The sequence below is a fragment of the Moschus berezovskii genome, chromosome 21, assembly GCF_049115385.1.
Source record: "Moschus berezovskii isolate FMDL1 chromosome 21, NW_MosBer_1.0, whole genome shotgun sequence".
NCBI lineage: Eukaryota > Metazoa > Chordata > Mammalia > Artiodactyla > Moschidae > Moschus > Moschus berezovskii.
The window spans coordinates 28,955,371-28,963,280 of record NC_142480.1 but is presented as its reverse complement, the minus strand read 5'-3'; positions in this window follow the sequence as shown (position 1 = coordinate 28,963,280).

Here is a 7,910-nt window from a genome sequence, read left to right as displayed (position 1 = left end):
ATTCAACTTCAGCTTCTTCGGCATTACATTCAGTTGGGACATACACTTGGATTACTCTGATATTCAACGGTTTGCCTTGGAAACGAACAGAGATCATTCTGTCATTTTTAGGTTGCACCCAAGTATTGCATTTCAGACTGTTTGGTTGATTGTGAGGGCTACTCCATTTCTTCTAAGGGATTCTTGCCCACAGTAGTAGATATAATGGTCATCTGAATTCAATTAGCACATTCTGGTCCATTTTAGTTCACTGATTCTTAAAATGTCAATGTTCACTCTTGACGTCTTCTGTTTGACCACTTCCAATTTACCTTGATTCATGGGCCTAACATTCCAGTTTCCTATGCAGTATTGTTCTTTACAGCATCGGACTTGACTTCCATCACCAGTCACATCTACAACTGCGCGTTATTTTTGCTTTGGCTCTGTCTCTTCATTCTTTCTGGAGTTATTTCTCCAGTCTTCTCCAGTAGCATATTGGGCACCTCCCAACCTGGGGAGTTCATCTTTCAGCGTCATATCTTTTTGCCTTTTCATACTGTTCATGGGGTTCTCAACGCAAGAATAGTGAAGTGGTTTTCCATTCCCTTCTCCAGTGGGCCACATTTTGTCAGAACTCTCCACCATGATCCATTCATCTTGGGTGGCCCTACATGGCATGGCTCATAGTTTCATTGAGTTAGACAAGGCTGTGTTCCATGTGATCAGTTTGGTTATTTTTCTGTGATTGTGGTTTTCATTCTGTCTGCCTCTGATGGATAAGGATAAGAGGCTTATGGAAGCTTCCTGAATGGAGAGACTAACTGTGGGGGAAACTGGGTCTTATTCTGATGGGTACGGCCATGCTCAGTAAACCTTAATCCAATTTTCTGTTGATGGACAGGCCTGTGTTCTCTACCTGTTGTTTGGCCTGAGGCCAAACTATGTACGGGGTAATTATGGTAATTGTGACCTCCTTCAAAAGGACTTGTGCATGCACTGTATTTTATTCAGCACTCCTGATCCCTCAGCAGGCCACTGTCGACCCACACCTCCACCAGAGACTCCTGAACACTCACAGGCAAGTCTGGCTCAGTCTTTTGAGGGCAACAAAGGATAAGATGGTTAGATAGCATCACTGACTCAATGGATGCCTGGCGTGCTGCAGTCCATGGGTTCACAAAGAGTCAGACACAACTTACTGAATGACAACATCTATTTATTGCTTCTTGTTATTATCCTGTGCAATTTCTTTTGACAAAATCGGAATAAAAGCATCTTACCTTTACATGCGGTTGTTTGGACTAAAATGTCCAAGAAATTTTAGTTTATGTTCTGATAAACAACATTTGTAATTCTTGCTTCTCTTCCATTCCTAAAAATTGTCAAACTATTGATTATGATGAAACTTTTATAGGCAGCATATTCTCCATTTGTTCCCATTTAGTGTATGACTTTCATTCTTGAAAGGCCTCTGTTTCATGTGTTTTGTGATTTTTTTTTGCTGCAAACTCATGTTTATTGAACTTTATGTATGAAATTTTTTTGAAGACTGCATTTAAGTTTAGTTTCTTCCATAGGTTTTGGGCTTGTGTCTAAAAAATGTGACCCAGAGGGAGGATAAAGGGAGGAGGGAGGTGGGAGGGGGGTACAGGAGGGCGAACTTATGTAAACCTGGGGCGAATTCATGTCAATGTACGGCAAAACCAACCAATATAATATTGTCAAATAATTTGCCAAAAAATGAATAAAAAAAATAAAAAATGTCTATTGGAACTGAAACCTAGAAGAACTTTAAAAAATTTTTTTCACCTTGGATTTTGGGGGAGAGGGTACGTAGATAGTATGAATTCCTGCTCCACAACCCCACTGTCAGTATTATTTATGTCAGTTCGGGTCTTCTAAAAATCAAATGTCCAAACAGGATTGGACAGATAAGAAATTTATTTGAAAAACAAAAAGAAACAAAAACACCTTTATGTTTTTGGTAAATGGGAAGAGCCTTTAGAAGGCAATGCCAGAAGATTTCAGATTATAGAATCATTCTGAGAAAGCCTTGACCAAGCCAATAGGGTGTCTCTGAGCAAGAGTTGCCATTAGAGGAGTCCCATGTTGGGCAGAAATGGCTCAGCTCTGGTTCTTCAGCCATGCTCCATCATTGACCAATGGCAACCCTTAGGAAACATGTGTCTTAGTCACTCAATTGTGTCCAACTCTTTGTAACCCCATGGACTGTAGCCCACCAGTCTCCTCTGTCCTTGGAATTCTCCAGGCAATAATTCTGGAGTGGGTAGCCATTTCCTTCTCCAGGGGATCTTCCCTAGACAGGGATAGAACCTGGGTCTCCTGCATTGCAGGCAGATTCTTTACCATCAGAGCCACCTAGGAAACACGATCTCATCATAAATGCCACAGTGGATCCAAAGGTGCCCAGGTAGAGGCTGCCAGTCAACTGAGTACCCAAACAACAGATTCTCTGGAAGAGCAATCTGAGCCGTACACCTCCATGGCCATCTCACAAGTGCTGGGGGAATTGTTTTTCTTATTTCATCATGATGGTGTCTCCTGCCTTAGAATGGAAGAACAGCCATGCCACCTTCAGAAATTTTGGAGATGTCATCTTGGCATTGTCAGGGAAATGAAGTCCCCATAATGGATGAAGTCCCCATAATGGATGTGAAAAATGAAACAAAAACAGGAATTGTCTTTAAGAGTCAGTGCTCAACCAGTAGACCAGGTCATGGTATTGGTGAAAGCAGGGAAAGACAGAGAAAATGGTATAAGGTAGAAGTAGGTGATTACCACTTCATGCTGGGGACACATGAAACAGCTCGGAAATGGAAATAGCATTGAACCAGCAAGGAACAATATGAGGCTAGATTTCCACTGGTTAGGTATGATCCAATTTGAAGTTTCTTGTTTAAATGTTATTTTATCAGCCAGACTGTGGGCTAGGAAAACTTGAGCTACACACAGTTCTAAATGCAAACCTGTCATTTCCCCGTCAATGTCCCACTCAAGGACCCAGTATATAATACAGAGAACTAAAGAGATTATATCACACACCCACACAAAACAAAGCATACAAAATATATCTTGACCGCTATATTTTCTATCTCATTTGATGGCATAATCATTGCAATCATTATTTACTCACCCAGCTAGAAAACTAAGAACTATCCTTTGCTCCCTCACTTTTACTCTGCATAATTTAATCAAGTTATCAAATCATATTGACTCTGCCTCAAAACTCTTTTGTCTGTTCTTTCTTCCTCTTATACCTCTAATTACATTTCCCGGTGTAAAAACATCATATAGCTCCATGATACACGTAGGGAAGATTTTAGCATTCTTAACATGGCATAAAAATTCACAACCCAACATAAACCTCACTTTTCTTTGTTGAGCATCCAGCACTTTTCCTTCTTTCATCTATTCAGCAAATATTTGAGTGCCTACTCTGTGTCAAGGATATATATTAACCACAGAGTCATCTGAACTTACCGTTCTTTTCATTAATCATTGTCTTTCATGCGTCTATGTCTTTGCATGTGATACTTACATGATATTTCCGATGCCCCTAACTTCATACTCTCAATTGTTCAGGACCTAATTTAAATCCACATGCTGTATGAAAACTCTTCTAGGACTTCCTGATGGTATGTTTCTCCCTCCTCTGTGCCCCCTTAAATACTCGTATATAACTTAATACAACACTTATTACAGTAGAATATTCAACTACCCAATGTTTATTAAGTGTCACTATGTTGTGGGAACAGACATTGAGAATATGTGAGTGAGACATGGATCCTTCTATGGAAGATGTCAGGATTCATTTGCGTGTTTTTTTATTCATTTGAGGATGAGCTCCACAAAGTCTTGCATTTCTTAGCTCTTGAAATATGACAAGAATTTGGCCATTTGATAGGGGAACAAATTATCAGGTTTGGTTCTGACTTTTTTTCCTTTTTTTAATTTTATCTTTCACATCCTTTTTTTCTACCAGAATTGCATTCTCTCAAAGCCAGGCGAAGCAAGTTTGTCCTTTTAAGGCCTAGAGATATTACTTAGGTCATCTAGTCTGCCAATTCGATTTGCCTCAGAATGTAATTTGACATTCTTCCTGTCACAAAGTGACAACTAATTCTCCCTCTCTTGAATATGGGCCAGGCTTACAAACTTGCTTCTGATTAACAGAAGGCAGCAGAAGGGACCCTGTCTAACTTCCAAGGCTAGGTTAGAAAAGGTTATAATGCTTCCACCTGGCTCACTCTTGGAACCCAACCACACTGGGATGCTGGCTCTTACAGCCTAAGCCACCATGCTGTGAGGAAGCCAAGGAGACAAAAGGAAAGATCACATGTAAGTGTTCTGACCATAACTGCAGCCAAGGACCCCTGCTGACAGACAGCATTAAATGCCAGATGTGAGTGACCCAGCCTTGGATGACTCCAGCCCTCTTAGCTGATGCCAAATGAAGTAGAGGAGATCTGAACTGATGAGCCCTGCCGAAAAGGCAGATTTGTGAGCAAAACAAATGTCATTATTTTAAGATGCTAAATTGGGCGATATTTATTAGGTAGCAATAGGTAACTGGAATAACAGTGAAAAAACTTACAACCTAAATGCCGTTAGAAGCTCCTCAGAGAAGTTCCCAAATGGACTTCTGCAAAGGCCATTTTGAGAACTGCAAATGCAGAAAGCTCTGAAGTTGCATGGGCTCAGTGACTCCTTAAATTTGCACTTGAATTATATTACCAATAGAGTACAAGATGCATAGAGTTGATCTAAAGCTTTTCTATGTTATGTATCTTTGTAACAAGCTCCCTGCTCCTTTTCTTGACCCCCCTGCACTCTATTCTCAACACAGCAGCCAAAGTTGTATGTTTAAAACATTAGTCAGATAATGTCCCTTTCTCGCTCCTTCCATAGCTTTCCATCTCACAAAATATAAAATTCAAATCATTATTATAGCTATAAGTCTATATAATATACCCTCCAGCTACTTTATCTCCCCCAACTCTGTCTCATTCGCTCTGTTTCAGCCAGTTGACACCCTTCCTGTCCCTACAACACACCAAGCACATTTCTGTGTCAAGGTCTCATTCCCTCAGTTTATTTGTATCTGCTTCAATGTCACTTTATCAGAAAGGACTTCCGTGATCTCTCAGTTTAAAATAAAACTCCCTTCTCTCTATTAACTCGCTCCATTATATTTTTTCTTTACTGCACTTACCTCATGTGACATACTATTGCCATATTGCTTATTTGTTTATTTTGTGTCTCCTTCCACTAGAATATGAGCTCCATGAGGATAGGGACTTTGTTTACTTCTCTATCCTCAGGTCTTTGAACAATACCTGGCACTCAGTAATCATTGCTGATTGTATGAATGAATGAATATTTTTGAACAGGAGAGCAAAGACATAAATGGCTTTAAATCATGAATTATTAGATTTTTCTCAGTCAAGATTCCATTTATACTCATTCTGATTGTCACCAGATCTTCAATAAATGATGTTAGTCATAGGACCTATGTTTATAGAAACACAAAGGCTTGCAAAGTGATTTTTAATAGGAAACATTGACTATGAATTACATACATGAGATGCAAAACTACATATGTAAATTATATATATGAGATGAAACAATCAAATATACAACTTGAAAAAGCTGATATAGAACAGTTAATTGACAATATTCCAGAAGATATAATAGGATTTTTTTTTCATTTATCATTAATTTATTCAAATATACTTAAAATTTTGTACTACAATTAAAGGCTGAGCAGACACAAATAATGGACAGTTCCTGGAAACAACTTATAATGCTGTGGTTAGTGCTGATGTTGTTTTACCCATTTCTAGAACTCTGCATCTCTTTGCCTAGATCCAGATAACTATCTAATGTCAGTTTCATGTTCTTTCTATCTGAAGAAGTTCTTTTAACATTTCTTATAAATAAAGTCTGAAAAAGTTTGGAAATATCTTTCTCTTTCATTTTTGAAAAAGGTTTTCAGGAGGTATAGAGCTCTGAGTTGATTTTTTTTTTTTCTTGCAGTACTTAAAAAATGTTTCTCCATCGACCCTCTGGCTTGTGTAGTTTTTGTGGAGAAGTAAAAATAAAGATATGTATCATGCTTACAGTAAGCAAATAAACAAAAAAGCTATAGTGGCTGTATTAATATAGTAATAGCATACAGAGTAAACTTCAGAACAAAAATTACCAGAGAAGGTTCAGAGAGCTTCCTGGTTGGTGAACAAGTAGAGTCCCAGAGAGTGGCACCTGGGGAGGCATGGAAGTTCTGAGCCCTATTCCCCATAACCTGTCCTATGCCCCCATACCCTATCCTAAAGGAGATCAGTCCTGAGCGTTCATTGGAAGGACTGATATTGAAGCTGAAACTCCAATACCTGATGCGAAGAGTTGACTCATTGGAAAAGACCCTGATGCTGGGAAAGATTGAGGGCAGGAGGAGAAGGGGACGACAGAGGATGAGATGGTTGGATGGCATCACCGACTCTATGGACACGGGTTTGGGTGGACTCCGGGAGTTGGTGATGGACAGGGAGGCCTCACGTGCTGCGGTTCATGGGGTTGCAGAGTCGGACACGACTGAGCGACTGAACTGAAATGAACTGTCCTATGCATATCTTTGATCTGGCTGTTCCTGAGATATAACCTTTTATAATAAACAGTCTAGTGAGTAAACAGGTGCCTGAGTTCTGTGAGCCGTGGGAACCTCTGATTTATAGCCAACTGGTCAGAAGCACAGGTGATTTCTTGGGCTTGCAACTGGTGTCTGAAGTTGGTAGAAGGGGACAGTCTTAAGGAACTGAGCCCTTAACTTGTGGAAACCAATGCTCCCTCCATGTAGATAGTGTCAGCATTTAGTTGAATTGCAGGACACCCAGATGGACCTGAGAGTTGCGTGGCAGTGTGGGAAACCAACAGCACCACATACACACGCATATTGGAACTTGGTCCAGAACCTCTAAACCACTTTGGACATCCTTTATATCTCCTCTTACGTCTTCCTGGCTCACTCTTTGGTTCCAGAACTGTTGCCACAACAAACTGTAGAAAGGTGCAGGCTGGCAGCATTTTGTCTGGGGGTTGCAAGAAGACTCTCTTGCTTTCTGCCAGAATTTTCTTCTGTCACCACATGGGATGCCTTTGGGAACCCTCTGAGCCATTCTGGTGCATCTGAAGGAACCCTTGGTAAATGGGAGGAGAGGAGTTTGAGAATAAATACCCTCCTCTTCCATCTCACCAGCAGGTAATTCTAAGGCACATTGTTTGCAGTTCTTATTGCACCTGCCACATGGTGGAGAGAGAAAAATCTCAGAGAAACTACAACTCAGGAAAATCTTTGGTAAAGTAAGGAATGAAGATGAGAAAGAGGAGAGGAGCTGGCATTCTCACTAGGCTGTGCCTGAGTTTAACACATCTTCATATCTCTCTAATGTTCAGCTGAACGTAGCTGGTTAATAATTGAGGTGAAAAGATGAATATGCGTAGGAAAATAGGGGAAAAATAAAATAATATTTTTCTGGCATATATTTAACTAAATTCCTATGGACAATCTAATGTATCAGCGGTCTAGAAAAATCAGCTTTAAAATTTTCATTTAAAATTAGGAGCCTTGAAAAACACCATGTGTAGTATTTGGCTTCCAATCAGAATTTTTATTGGAATAGGCCTATTATTTCTTCTACATGAAAATTTTTATTTACATCTTCTTTCTACAAACAAAATGCTAGCAAGAGTCAGCAAGGGTTGATTGGAGGCAAGAGAAGGAGAGCAGGAGGGTTGAATAAATGCTGGCAAGGACTTCCCTCCTGCTGACTTTACTATTTTCAAAAGGCAAATGAGGAAATATGGAATTTATTTAATGGAATATTTCATCATTTTTAAAGAGCTTATTTTTC